Genomic DNA, 19,928 nt, shown 5'->3' on the forward strand with positions numbered 1-19,928 from the left:
TCGCTCGTGGCCTGATGCGCCTTGGTGAGTTCAGATTCTTTCTCCGTTAAACTCTGCTCCAAGGTCTCGCATTTCTTCACGGCCTCTTGTAGCTCCTGCTCAGCTTTAATAACCCTGGCCTCGTACTTCTCACGAAGAGCCTGCTCTGTGGCTGCCTTTTTCTCGGCCTCGGCCACAGCCTTCTTATGGGCCTCGACTTCGGTCACCTTCCCTAGCGCAAATCATGAAGCCTATTTCATCATACTGAAAATTCATTCGCAATAAACGCGAACAAGACTTGTGCATACCTTGTTTATCTCCCAACTGCATTTTCAACTGGCCAAGTTCTTCTTTAGCCCACTCCAGACTTTGATTCAGTCCGGAGATCTCTGTAGTATGAGAGGCAGCAGCCGCTACAGACGCATGCTTATAACAGAAGAGAAATAGATGTCATTCAATGAGTCTTGCTGAGAACATAAATTTGATCCTCTGTCCGGCTTTTTATTTCACCGAACAGTGTATCAGGGGCTACTATCCATACCATGACACTCTTCGAAACCTCATACAACATACCTCAAAACCTTTTATAAGGCTGATACAGGCTCCATTCAGTCCACTCTCAGCAGACTGAATCTTCTCAATCACCGCACCCATAAGGGCACGGTGTTCATCGACGATGGAGGCGCTCTTCAGTGCCACCTACAAAGCATCCGACACCTCTGGTTGGATAGAGGTTGCCGGTATGCCCCCTCCAGCTAAGAGAGGCTGCCTGCCTGATTCTGGAGCCGTATTGGTCTCCGGAACTGCATCTGGCTGGGAGCCGAATTCAAGATGGCCCCCGCCGTCAGCTCCCATGGGAATTTTCTCCCCCATGTGCCCGGCCCCTGAAGTTTGACCTCCAGGCGCCGCCTTCACGGTCTTCTCCTCTCCTCCTTGGCCGGGGTCCCTCTGGGACAAAGCCTCGGTGGTATTCACCTATTTGAAGGAAGGGGCCTTCGGGGGCGTCTCGCTCTCCATAGCATCCGAGCTCAGTGAATCCTCTGATGAGCATTGTTCGGTACGGGACCTCGCCGGACTACAAAAATATGGCTCAGGTTAAAATACTATGCCATGACGAGTCTTGACACATAAACGTATTCGGACTGTATATACTCAGGAGTTCACCAGGGGCTGGGCCCTGGGATCCCACGCCGGGCCGCTGTCGGCGGCGGCAGTGGACTCCTCCGGAAGAGGAGCTTTTCCCCTTTTAGGCGACTCGGCCTCCAAGTGTGCGGAGGCCGTCCTCTTCTTTCTTCCCCACGCAGGGGATTCATCTTCCTCCTCCTCCTCGTCCTCTTCGGAGGCGGAACGGGCGTCAGAGCCTTTGGATATTGTGTCCGAAGTGCCGCGGGGACGAAGGCCGCCCCGGGTCTTTTTGGCCTCCTTCTCGGCCATCTTCTTTGGCACCTTGTAAGGCGCCGGGACCAGCATCTTCGTCAAAAGTGGGGCGGCCGGTTCTTTGGGCAGCGGGGCCGGACAATGGATCCGCTCCGCCTTCTTGGTCCAGCCCTAGGAGAGTTGTGGAAAACACATTAAGCGCTTCCCTTGGGTTATGCGGATAAAAAGTACGATGACTTACCGAACTTGCAGGGCGGGACAGTTGGTACCCGCGGTCTTCGGCGGAGTCCGGCCATGATTTGCTGGACTTGAAAAGCACCTTCCAGATGTCCTTGTGCAAGGAGCCGAAAAGCTCTCGTAGGGTTTGGTGCTTGGCCGGATCGAATTCCCATAGATTGCAAGTCCGGTGTTGACAAGGCAGGATCCGGCGAACTAGCATCACCTGGACTACATTGACAAGTTCAATGTTCTTGTCTCCCATATCTTTAACGCACGTCTGGAGCACCGATAGTTTGTCGGACGAGGACCAGTTCAGGCCCTTCTTGACCCAGGATGTAAGCCGCAGGGGGGCACCGGATCGAAACTCAGGAGTAGCGGCCCATTCCGTGCCGCGCGGCTCGGTGATGTAAAACCACTACTGTTGCCACTCCTTGACGGAATCGTTAAAGGTGCCTGTTGACCATATGACGTTGGGCATCTTGCTCACCATAGCGCCCCCACACTCGGCGTGCTCGCCGCCCACTACCTTGGGCTTCACATTAAAAATCTTCAGCCATAAGCCGAAGTGTGGCGAGATGCGGAGAAAAGCCTCGCACACGATAATAAATGTCGAGATGTTGAGGAAGGAATTAGGGGACAGATCATGAAGATCGATCCCATAATAATACATGATGCCGCGAACGAACGGGTGGAGGGGAAACCCTAGCCCGCGGACGAAGTGAGGGAGGAATACAATCCTCTCGTGGGGTTCCGGAGTAGGGACGATATGTCCCGCCGTCGGGAGACGATGGCTGATTTTCTTGGCCAGATACCCGGCCTCCCGAAGCTTTTTGATATCCTTCTCCCGGACGGTAGAGGCCATCCATTTGCCTCCTGCTCCGGATCCGGACATTTTCGGAAGGCCTTTGTGGGCAGAGAATATGAACGCTTGGGCGCTGGAGCTCGGGCGGAGGGGAATGGATCGGGAAGAAGAAAGCATGGGTGCGGAAGGGAGTCCTTATCCCCTTATAAAGGCAGCAGGGATTCTGCGCCTCCCCACTTGCCTGGTAAAACCGCTTATTCCCCAAGCGCCATAATTGATGGCGCGGTTGGGTTACCCACACCTGTATTGAGAATCCCATGAAAAGAGGGACACGATCTCTGCTTCGACAAGACGTGCCAACAAAACTGCCTCGCAACACGTGCAGTGGCAGGCGCCGAGAAACGGTTCGTCATGACCAGACCACGGCAGAACGTCACGTTAAGAAATGTGTCAGCAGATTAGATTTGTGGAAATATTATTCTCTCTACGGTGGTATGTGGAATTTGTTTTGCAGAGCCGGACACTATCCTTGTGTTCGGAATCTTCTATGGAGTATTCAGAGGAGCACTACAAAAAAATACACTTCCGTGATGATACGTGTTTGTCACAGTAGGTCGCGTTTTTTGTCATGCATGTACATCCATGACAAATTTATGACAGAATCAAGATAGTCATACCTGTGCTGTCGTAGAAGTGTTCCATGACATTACCAAAATTGTCATCACGGAAATGTCCACTTCCATGACGATAAATCGCGCGTCACAGAAGTGCTTTCGTCAAGGGTGACCGACATGTGGCATCCACCATAACGGAACGCTGTTAAGCTTTTGGGTCGGGTTTTGGATCCGATAACCCGTTAACAGCGCCGACCAATGGGGATTTTCCACGTGTAAAATCATCATTGGCTGGAGGAAACACGTGTCGGCTCATCGTTGGGACAGATGTCATCCACTCATTGGACAGAAGGCGCCTATGATACGTCGACACGTGGCACGGCCCAATAGAGGCCCATTCCTGTGAAAAGGCCGGCCCGTTTGACTTGGTCAAAAGGTGGCAGGCCGGCCCGTGGAAAGCCTGTTAACGGCATGTTCGCATATAGCCCATTTACAGCCCGCTAACCCAAGGCCCGTTACGCCCTATCCGAATTAGGCCCAGTAGCGTCATCTGGGCCATCCAATATGATTCCAGCCTGTTTTCACTTCTGGCCCATGTATGGCCCATGACGTCTTTCGGCCCATATGAGGCCCTATGTAACTCTTGGCCTATTAACGGCCCGTGGTGAAACTGGCCTGTAATGAACAGTGTATCACTTTACACCCATTAACGGCCCATGGTGAAACTGGCCCGTAATGAACGGTGTATCACTTTATACCCATTAACGGCCCGTTATTCTGTTGGGCCGTTTCCAGCCCATGTTATCTTTCAGCCTTCTCAGAGCCCATTTATTCTTGGGCTCATTTCCAGCATTCATTTACTTACGACCCATTACTGTAATTTTCTGCTTGTGGGCCAAATTCAGCCCGTGGTTACAGTCGGCCCGTTTGTGGTCCGTTAATACGTTGGGCCATTTTCATAGCGTCATCAAATACAGCCTATTAACGATGGCCCATTATGGTCGGCCCATGAACGGACGATTCCAACTCTAGCCCGTTTACGGCCATAATGCGGTCTGTTTGGCCCATGTTTGGCCAATCGATCATACGGCCCGTATAAGGCCCATTGATGATACGGCCCGCGGAAGGCCCATTGTTTCTACGGCCCGTAGAAGGCCCATTGTTTCTACGGCCCGTAGAAGGCCCACTGTTTCTACGGCCAGTAGGAGGCCCAGTGTCACTACAGTAAATATTAGCCCATGGTTATTGTGGCCTAGTTTTAAAAAATAGGTTATTGCAGCCACTAGCTAACCGCGGAAAAAGAACTGCAATGACTACAAGCAAACAAATAAACAAGACAACAAGGAAATAAATAAGCAAGCAACTAACGCTAGGCTATCACGGCTATTACACATATTACATCCACTGGGCATCAAAGTTCGCCACCAGTGCAAATATAGGGAACAAAGCAGCATATCATATACACTGGTTGTCAAAGTTGGCGACCAGCGCAAATAAACGCCGCAGCAAAACAAATCCAGAACTGAAACCACTTCAGAAGATCTCAAGAAACAATATCCTGGGTACCCATAATGCTGGCAAGATGCTTAGCAAGCTTATTAACTTTCTCTTGTTTGGCGCTTAAATCCTCCAGCGCTTGCTGTTGCACCAGAAAATATGCATCTGAATTCTGCAGGGACTTCCTCAGTCCTTCAGCTTCCTGTCGTAGCACATCTGATCGATGTCTTTCAACTTGAAGCTGAGAGTCAAGAAGATGAACTGATTCTGGCAGCGAGTTCGAAGAGCTTGTGCCAGCAGTAGTGGCCAGTAACTCGAACACTACATCAAGACAGGACTTCTGGGTTCCCTCACTGTCGTCAAGATAGTTTTTATCAGCTTTCTTGGAGACCAACAGGGATGTCTCACTATCTTGAACCTTATCTGCATTACTTCCTTTACCATTGGATAACGCGGTACTGTTCTCCAATATTTTGTCCGCATTCTAAAAGAGAAACAAGCAGACACATCACATGTTTACCATGTTGTATATGAAACTCATTTTGGTAAATGAGTTCAGTAGTAAAGTGGACAGGATAACAAAATGAAACAAACATATATCTATGTACCATGGTCACTTTATGGTCTATATCATTCTAGTTTTTGTTGCCAAATCAAGATAGAGACACAGTTCAAATAATATTTGTTCAAGACAAAGCAGAATAGACAGAATATGAGTGTGGGTAACTATAGAGCAATAACAACACTTGTAATGTGCATGACATGAGAACATAACTGTTTATTCAATTGAAACTGAAATCAACATAGAGCAGGTTACAACAGCAAACCAGTTAAAGAAACAGGTTTAAAACATACCTGTTGCGCCATTGGAGTTTCAATTCCATCCTTCAAATTTGAAAATAGTTGGTATGAGTAAATACAGTAATGCAAGAGCAAAGGAGTATGAACCATAGCTACAGAACCTGACCTGAGAACAAATCTTCTTCTCCTTTAAGCGTTGAGTTGGGATTCGGAGTGGTGGTCCTCGTGCTTTGGGCACTGCAGTTCCCTTACTAACTGCTTGTGTTTGGGTGCTCTGTGGTGAAGACGGTGTTGTGTCAACTGGAACTGGGTTACTATCTGCCGGGGTTGGGGTTAGAAGGGGTGTAGCTGGTTCTCTGTCCAACTGGGTAGGGGTACAATCTGCGAGAGTCTGGGTTATGTGTGGTGGATCTGGTCCTTGGGCAAGTACAACCGTGGTTCTATCTGCATCAACTGGTAGCACTATCTTTTCTGAAGACCGTGTTGTTACTCCCTTAGATACTGCCATCACGCTCTCCAATTCAAATGGCTGATAAACAAGAAAAGTAATTGAAAGTATAGACATTGTATGATAGACAGGTGCAATGGATAGTGGGGAATAAAAGAGGGCATGAAATAATTCATATTTATGTTGTCTAACCAAACAGGATAGCATGACACAATTTCACATATATGATGGCTAACTAAACAGGATAGCATGACACAATTTCACATTATGATGGCTAACTAAAAAAGATGGAAAGACATAGTTCAAAATATGAGACTATGTAAACAGGATGACATGACATAACTATATAATGTGTTTATTAAATAGGTTGGCATGCCATAATTCACATACATTCACGGATAGAATGCCATAATTCAAAATATGATGACTGTAAACACTAAACATGATGAGATGATATAACTATATGATGTCTTTATTAAATGGGTTGCCATGCCATAATTCAGATAGATGATGTGTATGTACTATGTAAACATGATGGCGTGATATAATTCAAATATATGATTTATATAGTAAGCAAGTAAGCAGATGGCAATCCATATATGATGTAAAAACTAAGCAATGCAAGACAACATGCATGACATGGGTAATATAACCCTGCCAAGTTTGAGCATAGACCTCAGGGGGGAAATAGGACTGGTCATCAGTCTCTGAATCCTCCTCCGAGGAGCTCTCTGTAACCAGCAAGATGTCTGCTTCAGCAGGTAGCATTGTCTGCTCTGAATACCTTGTCTTCACTCCAGATACTTCCATCACCGCTTCAAATGGCTGATGCACAAGAAGAGTAGTTGAATATACAAACGTTGTCGACAAATGGAACACGTAAAACAAAAAAATGATAGCATGATATAATTCACATACATGATGATTGGCTAAACAACATGGCATTGCATAATTCACATATATAATGCCTTTGCAACAAGATAGCATTGTATAATTCACATTATAATGTCTTGCAACAAGATGGCAATGCATAATTCACATATATGGTAATTAGACACTGGACAGGTGGCATTCACACAAAGCATGTCTAAACTAATCAAATGACATAGCAATGCGAGACACCATACGCACGATATGAGCAACATAACCCTGCCAAGTTAGAGCATACACCTCGGGGGGGGGATAGGACTGGTCATCTGTCTCTGAATCCTCCTCTGATGAGCTATCCATAACCAGCGAGATATGCGCTTCGTCAGATAGCATAGTCTGCTCTGAAGAACTTGTTTTCACTCCAGAATTTGCCATCACCGTGTCAAATGGCTGATGCACACGAAGAGCAGTTGAATGTACTAACATTGTTGACAAATGTAATATGTAACAAAAAAAGGATGGCCTGATATAATTTACATATAAGATGACTGGCTAAGCAGGATGGCATTGCAAAATTCACATATATGATGCCTGGCTAAACAAGATGGCGTTGCATAATTCACATAAACGATGAATAAACTAAACAGATGGCATTCGCACAAAGGATGTCTAAACTAAGCAGATGACATATTTGATGTATAAAGTAAGCAATGCAAGACCCCATATGCATGATATAACCAACATCAGCATGCCAAGTTAGAGCGAAGACCTCAGGGGGTAAATAGGAGTTGTCTTCTCCTTCTGAATCCCCCTCAGAACAGATATCTACCTCTCGATTACAATCCGAAATGCGTGGAGGGGGGCTGCCTTTGCGCCTACTATGGAGCGACGTCTGCATGAAATTTTATTGCCACGCAAGGCTCGTCTCTTTTGCTCTACATGTTCAGTTCCATTGTTTACAATAACTGTCATGCATAGGAATAAAACATAGTGAGATTATGTAAGGAGTGCATGCAGAAATCCAGAGTGATGGTAGCAACCTGTGGATAGACCCAAAACCAATAATAGCAGGCAGATAATGGCTTCAGTTAAAAAATACAGATAATGGCTTCTTTACTGTTTGTTTCCCACCCAACATGAAACTCATAGTAGACACCGGAGATTAACCAGATAGTTGATAGATACTATTGATAGCGGCCCCGATATGTACCCCACAACCATTTAAAAACTCAAGTTTGACCATTAGTTTGGAGCGGACTCAGAGTCTAATCGGTCAACAGGACGATAAAGTAGCATGTAATATTAAGCGATACATAACGTAAGCAGACACGAAAGAGTGCGACCTCTCTTGCGGACCCGTGTAGTCCTCGAGGTCATCTGCTCGGTTGATGATGGTAATGCAGTTTTCATGACTGCCAGCGGCGGGGAAGAAGATCTGAGGCGGCGAAAGACAGTCTGGAGGCCGGATCCCTGCTGTGCTGGACCCTTCTATCGTTGGAGCAGCTGAGCTGGGGTGGACGACGGCGCAGCAGGAGCGGGACAAACCACGCAAGGTTTTCTTTGACAACTATCTGTAAGAGAAGTAATTCTGTAAGGGCTCGTTTGAATTGGAGGATTCCAACAATGCAGGGATAGGAAATAGACAGGAATAGGATAGGAATGCACGTGCAAAACAGAGAATTTAAAAACACAGGATTTCTGCCAATCTGGGTGTTTGATTCACAACAATTGGAAGATCACAGGATGCAAAGAAGCATGGTGAGATTAAGTCAAACCACAAGAAATGTACGGTTATAATGCTATTATGCTACTATATCTGTCTTGTGCTTCATGAATAGGAATTTGAAAAGGAGGACAAGTGAAAATTAAAATTCCTACGTTTTTTCTTTCAAGGAGACACTAAAGGAACAAATCCGTGTGCTCAGTGGACAATATATATAACATGTAGAGTAAAAAAGAGATGCAACAAGTGTACAACCTCTTTGGCAAAGGCATGTCAATCTCAGCGTGATTGGGTTGGCCGGTGAGGATGCTCCGGCTGACTTTGCTGTCGGAGGAGGGGAAGAAGATCTTAGGCGTCTGGAGATGGAGCCTGAGGTACTGCTCCGCGGTGATGGAGGGTTTCGTCGTTGGAGCAGCTCCGGTGAGTTGTACGACGCCGAGGCTGAAGCAAGACAAGAGAGACAACGAACAACGTTAACCTGAGTGGAATTCTAATAGCATATCCAATACATGACATAAAATACATAACCACAAAGTGCTAGATGTAAAATACATCAGCCGCTCGTCTCTGAACTTAACTGTCGAAACTGAACTTAACTGTCGAAACTGAACTTAACTGTCGAAACTAAACTTAACTGTCGAAACTGAATTTTGCTGTCGAAATTGAACGCACTAGCAAGGTGAGGCTACACGTCTGTCGACTGACTTTTTCATCTCTGGTTAGTCGATTTTGCAGCCGTTGGATACGAAATCAAGGGCCTGCGGTTCATCTTCAACCTCCACTCCCCTGAGCCGCCAGCCACCACCGGCCAAACAGCAGCCCCCCGCCGCCAGCGGCCGGCGGTGCGCCGCCCCGCCCGCCCCGAAAACACTCCCCACCGCCGGTCCGCCGCCGCCCCAGCCATCCCTCTAGCCCCCCCTCGTGCCGAGCTTTTTCTCCGGCGATCCCCACGCCACCGCCCCACCAACGCCCCGCCACCACCGGTGACCACCGCCCCCATCCTGAACCCTAAGATAGATAGTGGGGTACCTCTCCGGCGAGCCCCCTCCCCGCTGCGGCTGGTTCTTCCTTCACCCCGGCGAGCCCCCCCCACCCCCTGAAAATTGACTGAACCAAAAGTCGATTCAGTCGACTGAAGTGTAGCTAAATCGGAGCAGCATCGCAAGCAAGAGCAAGAGCGAGAGCAGCTGCGCGAGCAAGGGCAATAGCAAGAGCAGACCAGGCAGGGGACCGAGAGCAAGAGCAGAGCAGCAGTGCGAGCGAGAGCTAAAGCAGCAGCTCCTACTGATGTGGACGTCGCCGCCGAGGGAGCGACGCCGTGGAGGAAGTGGCCGGCGACGCCGCCGTGGATGGAGCCGCGCCGTGTCGGCTCGGGACCGAGCGCCGACAGCACCGTGAGATCGAATCAAGAAGAAAAATGCGGCGATTAGTGTACAACCTCTTTGGTGGCGCCGATTAGGCCGCAGCTTCATCCGAGGACACGGTGATGATGATGCTCTTCCGGTGGTGCAGGTGAAGACGGTGGTGTGGGAATCGAGGTGGCGTAAAAGACGAGGGGAACGTCGGGGCAGCTCCTTGGAGGTGGAGGACGGGGTGGCTGAGCCGGCGGGGCGATGAGATCGACGACGGATCCTCATCCGGTACGATGGATGAGGGACGTCGAGGTGTTGCTGTGGACGACGTCGTTGGGGTAGAGGCTCCGGCTGGGTGGCGGACGGAGTAGGGTGTGGGGTTTCGTCGCGGGTTTTTGCGGCCTCGGTGTACGAATGGGTGGGCGGATGGATGGCAGTGGGGAACCATGGCTTAGAGACGCGCTTGTCCGAAATGTGGGGTAAATTACGAAAGTACCCCCACCGATTTGAGGCGGTTCTTTCGGTTCAGGGGTACCACGGGCATTTCACGTGTCGGGATTTCACAGGAGGTGGGAGTTTTCGCGCGCGTTGTAATTTCGGAATAGCAAGGCGCGGGTTGAGATGGAGGGAGTTGTCGGAGCACAACGAGACAAAGATATATCTTAAATATTTCGGGCTAACAAGGCGCGGGTTGAAATTTTCGGACAAGCCTAACGTGTACTGTACCAAGTCAATGCGCACTACAAATGTCATTCAAAACTTTGAATTCATGTTATGTTCAATTAAAATATTTCGCTACGTGTATAATGCATGCAACCTACTACTCAAATGAACGTTTTAGTGCATTCCAAACGTATATACTACCGCTTCAATATGAACTAAATTTGAATTCGTTTCTCTATTTGAATAAGATCTACAGTAATGATTGTTGTGAAGTCAAAGCATTTGAATTCGTTTCTCTATTTTAATAAGATCTACAATCATCATTATTGTCAAGTTAAACCATCGTTTGTGTATTATCTTCATAGCACACCACATGATTAGTCTCGAGTTACATATGAACTATGTGTACTATATGAACTCGAACTAGATTTTTTGAATCCACTTTATTTTGATTTCAAATCACATTACATTTCTAGCTCTAGCTAGATCTTCATAATCTAAACCATGTCTCATATGTATAATGTGTTTATCACATTATGTATGGTGCCCCGCCCCCTACGCCTACAAGTATTTAGATGTGAGTTGCAAACACCACACATTACCACAAATTCAAATAAAATGTGAGAATGTTCGATATATAGTATTGTTTAGATTGTTCGATATTTAGTTGTAAGCTGCAAAGGCCACACATTATCACAAATTCAAATAAAATGTGAGATTGTTTGATGTATAGTATGGTTTAGATTGTTCGGCATTTAGCTGTGAGTTGCAAACGCCATGAATTATCACATTATGGTATAACATGTGCACAGCACGTGTATCACCGCTATATTCATGCATGCTATGCTTAAAACACTATGATCTCCTATTCAAATATATGAATCTGCTTTCATATCAAATTATGATCTTTGTTAGTCTCTTACACCCACACAATCCTCTAACCTTTGTAGCTACCACTAACTTTCTCTCGTGCATGCACACGCCCTCCTCGCCCTCCCCCTCCCTCGGCATTCTATCCACCGGGCACATTGATTTTTCTCTTTAGGTCGTTCTCCCAGAGTCTCCACAACTCCTTTCCGACACACACCGATCGATAAACCTCTCCAGCGATGCCTGCCTACAACATACACACACACCTTCAATCTCCTCCTTTATGTGTCCTTGCCTCGTGTCTCTCATACGGTCAGACACACGTGTAAACTCTCGCCCCTCTTTTCATCGATCTCACAACCGCACACTCCTCCCCCTATCTAGCTAGTAGTTGGGCCTCTCGCACCACCTCCTAGCTCCATTCTCTCTGTCTATCCGTCTCGCTGGGCCTTATTTGCCTCTAACAAATGGACGTACACCGACCCATCTCTCGCTATACATATAGCTAGCTAGGTCCTTATAACTCGTTTTTACCCACACGTCAATCGATCTACCTCATTAGTTGTGTCTCTCCCTTCCTCCGACAAACAACAATTGATCTACCCGATCTAGTTAGGTTTGCTTACCAAACACATGGTTCCCCTTCATCATCCATGGATGCGTCCCGACAGATCTATCACTCACATGCACACATAGAAACACATCCCCACTACTCTTATTGATAACATTGTAGTTCCACCCTCAGTTTGTCTAGTAGGCCTCTCCCACCATCTTCGAGAAGCAACTCCATCACCCATCCAGCACTCTACCCCCTCTCCCTCCCTCTCCCTCCCTCTCTCTCTCCTCTCTCTCTGTGTCCCATCATATTTCCCGTCCTTCAGTTATGTATGGATGTCGACCGATCTCCCTCAAGACATAGCTGGGTCTCTCCTTCTCAACAAATATACGAGTCGTTCTACCTCTATAGTTATGCCTCTGCCTACCCCTCCCCCCACACACACCGATACATCGAGCGCTCTAGTCATGTCTCCCTGCCACACACAAACTTGACATGTGCCCTCTAATGTTCCGCTAGGCCAGTCGCCCTATATCTTTGACTTGCACACACACACAATTTCGATGGCTCTCTTCATTGATCTCGCACCCACCCACTTGATCCTGTCTTCGACTCTATCGATATCTATGACCCCTCCCTCTCTCCTCGCGGATTGCCCGACCCTCTATGTATGATATGGATAGGCCTCCATTTCACACACATTGCATGCAAAAATTTGTTTGAGATGTCATCGACACATGTTCCCACAAATAATTCACGAAATCAACCCCCCACCCCACCCCCACCCCAAAACAAAAAACACTCACGAACGCGGTTTGTATCTCTCACACACACCCACGTAGGTGGGGGGCATGCACGAAGAGAAGAGGTGCATACACTGCGCATGTACTCCCGTCTCTTTCCCAACCACACCCGTGCGGGTACACGGTGGAGCTCATTTCTGTACGAAAAAGGCAGCCCACGTGGTAATTTGGCACGTGTACTGGTTCTCCACTTGGTGGAGGGAGGATCGTCTACCACGGGTGAACAAACAAATTACGACTTGACGTGTTATGTTACAAAAGAGGCAAACCATGTTGGGCCTACCTTAGAGGCAAGGCTCTATACACTTGAGTACTTTTGATGTGTCCCGTCAACTCGCAGAATGAGGAGAAGCTTGCTTAGTACGCCGTCTCCCCCGCCCACGGGCGCGGTGGCTCGCAGGATGAGGTGAAGCTTGCTCCGCCTTAGGCCCGCTCCCTCGCCCATGCGCGCGGTGGCTCGCAGGACGAGGAGAAAAATTTACTACTCCCTCCGTTTACTCCTCGTCCCTACTACCTTGGTTATAGAGATTATATCATATTGTTTGGAATATATATGTCCTTTAGTAGATTTCAATATGAACTACTAGTACGTACTCCAAACACTGATATATATAGACATATTTTAGAGTGTAGATTCACTCATTTTGCTCCGTATGTAGCACTCTCCCTCGCCCCTCGACCCTCGCCCACGTGGTGGACGTGCAGCAATTCATTCGGTCTCATATAGCCAGAACGATATATACTGCACTACCATTATTGCTCGACTTCCCGAAGAGGCGAAGAGCCAATCGCAAGGTTAATATTTTGGAGATGCCAAGCGCAAGGTTATAGGAGAACGAGTAGTAGGTGCCGCGTCATTTATAAATAAAGTTTTTTTTCTTCAGTGGCACGTACGCAATATGATAGGTTCATATGGAGAGAAAAGGAAACCGCTCCGCTATATACATAGTCAGGACGGGCCAGCCTACACGGTTGCTTGCTGGGGTTGCTCTCTTCACACTCTCTCGCACAAAACGACTGTGGCCACATCTCTAACATCCCGGCGGATCACGTCCGCTTGGGGAATGGGTGGATGCTTAGTGTAGATGCGGTGGCCGTCGCCGACGGCGAAAACCCACTGTCGGCACGTCCTGATCAGGGGTCCCCGCCGTTCTCTCTCACAAAGTCGGTGAGGTTGCCTTCGTCCCTTGCTCACTGCCGCGACGTGGGCAGTTGCCGCCTCCCGCCGCCCTCCTCAAGGTTGAGCTACGTCCCTCAGGTACAACTCCCTTTACAGCCGGCTTGCACCACTGCTCCAGCTGCCCACATCACTCCCTATGGATATTTCTCTACTTCTTTGCCCCGCACATACCTCTACTGGCTTCTACGTACTGTATTTGTGATGAGTTTATGTCTCATCAACTAGTCCCAGTAATCTTATTCTAATCACGCTTCTTCAATTTCTTTGCCACAGGGATGCTCATCTCGATTTTGGTGAAACTGCACAAAATGATCCGATGGTCAAAAGGTTGCAAACTTCATTTATTAGGAAGCTCGAACGTTGCCAGCAAATTGAAGCCTGGTCAGGGTTCACGGTTCAAGGGCTAGGGACTGCATGGATCGTTTTTTTCTTTAGCTGCCTCTGTTCCAAAATAAGTGTCAACTTTAGTAGTAGTACAACTTTGTACTAAAGTTTGCACAAAGTTGAGACACTTATTTTGGAACGGAGGGAGTACATATTTGCTATGCTCTGTCAATCATTGAGATGCAATAGCATGCATGTTAGTCTCCTTTGTATTTGATGAAATGTTGCAACGGGCAACCTTGGACGCAAGATACATGTAACAGAAGCTGGAAGCTTCATAGCATTGTACAAATTTATCTCGCTGATAAATTACACTACGTACTATACTAGTACTTCCTTCGTTCCTAAATATAAGTCCTTGTAGATTTCACCATGAACCACATGCGGATGTATATAGATGCATTTTAAGTGTAGATTCATTCATTTTGTTCCGTATGTAGTGGAATCTCTACAAAGACTTATCTACTAGTAATAGCTAGCCCCCACTACTAGGAATTCTCTATCCTCTCCTTGAGCCACATCATCAAAATTGATGTAGCCGTTAGATGAAGTAAATCAGTCCATAATAGCCGTCTGATCTAGACGTTGAGAGGCTCCGCACTAAGCCACATGAAAGCATGCAGAAATACCGTGGCACATGCATGTGAGTGGGTTTTAAATCACATCAACATGTCTGCATGCAAGCATGTACCGGTAGCATGCATGTAAGTGAGCTTTTAAGTCCCATTAACATGCAAAAAGAAAAATATAATCCCATTATGCAGTAGGAGTTGGCTGATCTTTTTTCCTTACGTGGGATGATCTAAATGATGATGGGAGTTTATTTAGTTTGGCTACCACATTTGTCATGCGGTTATAGAGTTTTTTTAGTTCTATGAAATCGATAATTTTGCGCAGAGAGATATACCGATGTTCCGCGGCAACGCGCGAGGACTCATCTAGTAATATTTAGGAACGGAGGGAGTACTATGTAAAGAGTTAGGTGTCGCGCGGTGATAGTGTGAGGTGGGCCATGTAATCACTGAGCCTGTGTGTTTTCACTGCTCTTGCACGCCTCTGCTGTAAGAATGGAGAAAATTGTAATCTAGTAGTAGTACCTCCTTTCGCCGAAAGCGTGGGACATCCAGCAGTCCTACCACCTCAGTAATAAAGACCAATGAGCTGTCAAATCACATAGACCCAGCAGTAAGTTGGACGGACGAAGCAACCATCACTCTTGCGCCAGTGAGAGGTCGCGTCCGCTCTGCCCGGGCATGAATGCGGCACCGATTCTTTGGAGCGGCGCTGACCGTTTCGGGCGGGAAGTGCGCGCGGGCGATGGAGGGGCTTTGGGTGGGCCAGGCTGGTCAGGAGCGGGCGTGGCAGCTGTCCACATGTCCCTACCGGACACGCCCGGAAACAAGAGGATGCACCGACTCTCGCGGCTAAAATCGTACTACACTACACAACATCTCTCTGTAGGAGTAGGTCGATCTGTCGCTCTCTCTAACACACACATGCTGTTAAACACACACACACACACGCACACGCACGCACCTTGGTCCCGTTGCACCTTCTAACGTGACTTATTACACCTAGACGGAGGGAGTAGTAAGTATACGAGATACGGTGGCACACTGACTTAAGTCGAATACAAGTGCCCAAAATTTGTGTGCATGTTATAATAAGGATTCACTTAAAATAGTACGTGAGCAAACAGATGGATCAATTGGACAGTGTTCCCGAGCAGTAGCGAGATGTGTGAGGTAAGATACACCGCTGGCGCTTTTAATTTTTCTTATTAATTTGTTTGTTTCACCCTCTGAATGGTGGGACCCAACATACTACGTGGAGAGAGGTAAGGTGACTAAGGCTGCATTATTTCTGCACCACTGTGGATAGTCTTACCACCAAAGCCACATGACACAATTATGATTGAAATCCCAATGACTCCCACACACAAAAAACACGGCATGCTTGTCACACGAATGCAGGAATGTATAAAAGGTTATTTCCCTCTCGTTGAACATAACGGGAGGGTTGTGTAGCTGGTTAGCCTGTTCGCTCATCAAACTTGAGGTCTTGGGTGGATTCTTTGACTAGTTAAAATGTTTTCTAGGGTTTGCACGCTTCACACTCTCTCTCCAGTATATATATACACGCTGGAGCCTCAGCGCTTGTAGTTGCTCTCTTCACACTCTCTCGCCCTCTCCCGCTGGAGCCTCAGCGCTTGTAGTTGCTCTCTTCACACTCTCTCGCCCTCTCCATATCTAAACAAGACTTCGTTGGCCTCTCTCTTCCCTCACTGCTGCTCAAAGAGCCGGCAGGATCCGTCCGCCGGGAAGGGAAGGAGGCTTAACGCTGTCGCCGTCGGCGAGGGACTACCGGCGCAGTTGTTCACTTTCCACCCAGCGGCGGCGCGGGAGGGCCTCCGACCCCTTCTTTTTCGCCGCCGTCCCGTCGCCCACCGAACCACGCCCGAAGAACCTTAAGGTATAACTTACTTACTCCACATGCATTGCTCTAGCTGCATGTATACCATGAATCTAGGACGTGGTTCAAAGAGGAAAGGAGTGGGGAAAAGTAGTGGGAAAAGTTGTATATAGCATGAATCTAGGACGTGCTTCAAAGAGGAAATGAAGGGGGAAAGTTGTATAGCATGAATCTAGGACGTGGTTCAAAGAGGAAAGGAATGGGGGAAAGTTGTGGGGAAAGTTGTATCGCATAAATCTAGGACGTGGTTCAAAGAGGAAAGGAAGGGGCGAAAGTACTAGTTCAAAAAGGAAAGGAAGGGACAAGGCTGTAGAGTTTGAGCAGGACTAGATTTGTTGTGCTCACATAGGGAAAGGTGTCTAAAGATAACAAAACTGGGACCAACACAAATTTGCTCCTTGGTTGTTTGTTCTTTGTTGCAACAGACTGTGCATGACCACAGTACATCGGTAGATGCACATGGTGCTGGTGCGTCCACTGTCCCGTGCAAATCATTAGCTGTTGTTAATCTAAGGCCCTGTTTGGTTAAAAACTCCCTAGTCCCTACCTGCTTGGTTCCAGGGACTAAACATGGACTAGAGGTTATTAAATGACATGCTAAAAGACCATGTTACCCCTAGTAATGAACTAATAGAGACAAGGTGCGATGCGTGGCAGGGGCAACTGTTGGAAAAAGTCCCAAAAAGACTCCCTCAGAGTCTTCTTTCTTTAGTACCAAATGCCCACTTTTAGTCCCTAAAAGTCCATCCTGTTTGGTTTAGATGGGACTGACACGGAGTTTTTTTAGTCCCTACACCAAAATGTCCCCGTAAACAAACACCCTCTAATAATGCCGCTGGAAAATTGATGCAATGCCACAGTTAAAAGCAAATTACATGTTTAATGAATTTTATTGTTAATATAATCTCTATGTTAATATTAATCAATGCCACCGTTTGTGAAATGCTACTGTCTTGCTTTCTTTCCCATTTAGATAAGGTAGATGCTTCTTTTTGTTGGCTTCTGTGTCATCCACCGTTATTGACCACTAATTGTTTCCTTTGCACCTCTGTGTAAACAGGGTTATCTACTTCACCTCGTTGCCATTGTGACCTTTTGTTGCACTGCACAAAACACTTTTGTTTTAAGAGTGTTTTGTGCAGTTCAACCGAAATGTCACACCGACAACGTTGCTTGATTGCTTGATCTTAGTGGAACTCCACAAGAGGAGATCTTACTTCCTATCCGTTAAGGCGAATTTGGTTTAGATCTTCTTCTTATGAGTTTTTTGAATTCTGCATCATGAGAGGCCAGTACTAGCCTTCTTTCACATGATTCTGCAGTGTGCTTTCATATGTTGTGCTACTTGTACGATAATGTTGCTTGATTTTAGTGAACTGCACAAATGGAGACAAGACTTCCAATCTGTATGTGCACCGTAATATCCCATTGAGGTAAGATAAGGATATTTCACAAGGAGCAGTTGAAGGATGGTTACATTAATCCCCACAAGACCAAACTAACTTCAGCTCAGAAGGACTGACAGATCTCCATTTTTTTGCTGTGATGCGCGAGTACAATGTTGTTCTAGGATTCTTTCTGGTGAGTTCCATTTTTCTAAAAGTGTGCTCTACATGGACCATGTATGTGCCTATTGAAACTGTCAATTCATAGTACAGTTTGCTTTATACTAATCATTTTTTTGTATTTGTGCAAACAGGGGTGCTCAGCTTGATTTCAATGGGAACTGCACAAAATGTTCATGAATACATCGAATCATTCATTTCCACCACAAGAAAACATATAAGGGCGAAATCATACAAGCTACGCGCGAATTTGGTTGATTTTGGTGGAACTGCACAAAAAGAACAGCTGGTTTATTTAGCACGAGGTGCCATGTCAATGTCCGAACTGATGGCAAACCCTGCTCATTCCACAATCGTAGGCATTTGATATTTTGGAATGGGACAACCTTGTCAAATTTTGCTCATTGGTTTTAGCAAGACATGCGTTTGATATTTTCGAATGGGACGCCCTTTGCTGTCAGCAGCGTCGATCAATTTTTTCTTTATTATTTAGTTGTGAAGTAAATATTACCTCTAACATGTGAGTCGCTGAGATGCATAATCATCGATTGTTTTGAATGTTCTCTATGAATTGCCAGGCCTGTGTGTTTGATTGCAATATACAGAAATGCTCAAAAGCTGCTCAAACTCTTTGTACTCCTTCTGTTCCTTTTTACTTTGCACATTGTGAAAGTGCATACTTTTTTGTATAAGATTGGTCAAAGTAGAGATACTTTGACTGCAGACAAAACTTGTATGCAGACTAGAAAGGACCGGAGGGAGTACATGTGAAACTGCTGCAAACGAGGTGATCACCTTTGGAATAATGCTAGTACGTATTGTTTTGCATGTTCATCCAATGCCAGTGATACAGGAATTCAAACTAATCGAAATAAATTCATTCATACACGGTCGGATTTCATATAAACATGCCGGATTTCATTACATTTCATACATTCTTCAACTAAAAAGGGGTGCGCTGGAGGTATAATTAATTAACCGAAGCTACCCACCTGTGTCCCGCTGAGCCGAACAGAAGCTTCAGTGACTTAACTGCAGGTGCAGTTGCGTAACTGACATGTGGCCTGTTGGGCCCACGTGTCAGTCAGCCAACTACACCAGCAGTTCAGTACAAGCAGCGTTCTTCTCCAGCACAGCTCTCCGACTCCACGTCGCCGCCAAGAAGCTAACCGGCCGTCAATGGTCAACCCGCCTAGCTTGGCTTCAACCGGAGGGTAGCAGTGGTGGCCTTACTTGGACCCGAGCGGCGGCGACCTACCGTGTTCTACTCTTCCTTGTTTTCTGTGTGGCGCGGCCTCGTTGGCAGCGGGGCGGGGCCTCGGCGGAGCCGGCGATGTCCTCTGTCTCGTTGCCGGCGGGCGGCGCCTTAGCAGAGCGGTGGAAATCCTCCCCCACGATGCCGGCAGGGTGGGGCCTCGGCTGAGCTGGCGATGTCCTCTGCCTCGTTGTTGGCGGGGCGGGGCCTCGGCGGAGCCGGCGGTGTCCTCTGCCTCGTTGTTGGCGCCGCGGGGCCTCGGCGGAGCAGGGCCACGTCGACGCCAGCGGAGCGAGGACTTGTCGGAGCCGGCATTGTCCTCTGCCTCATCCTCGATCTCGCCAAACAGCGCCTCGCCCGCTTCATCGCCCTCTTTGCTAGCCTCTTTGTAGGCGGCCACAGCCTCCACCATCCGCATGCGGTACCGCCAGCGCTCGAGGCAGCCCTTGCGGGCGGAGCGGTACGAGTCGAGCAGCGCCTCCTCCTCCGCCCGCTCCA

Source organism: Aegilops tauschii, chromosome 2 (assembly GCF_002575655.3).
Source record: "Aegilops tauschii subsp. strangulata cultivar AL8/78 chromosome 2, Aet v6.0, whole genome shotgun sequence".
NCBI classification, from domain to species: Eukaryota; Viridiplantae; Streptophyta; class Magnoliopsida; order Poales; family Poaceae; genus Aegilops; species Aegilops tauschii.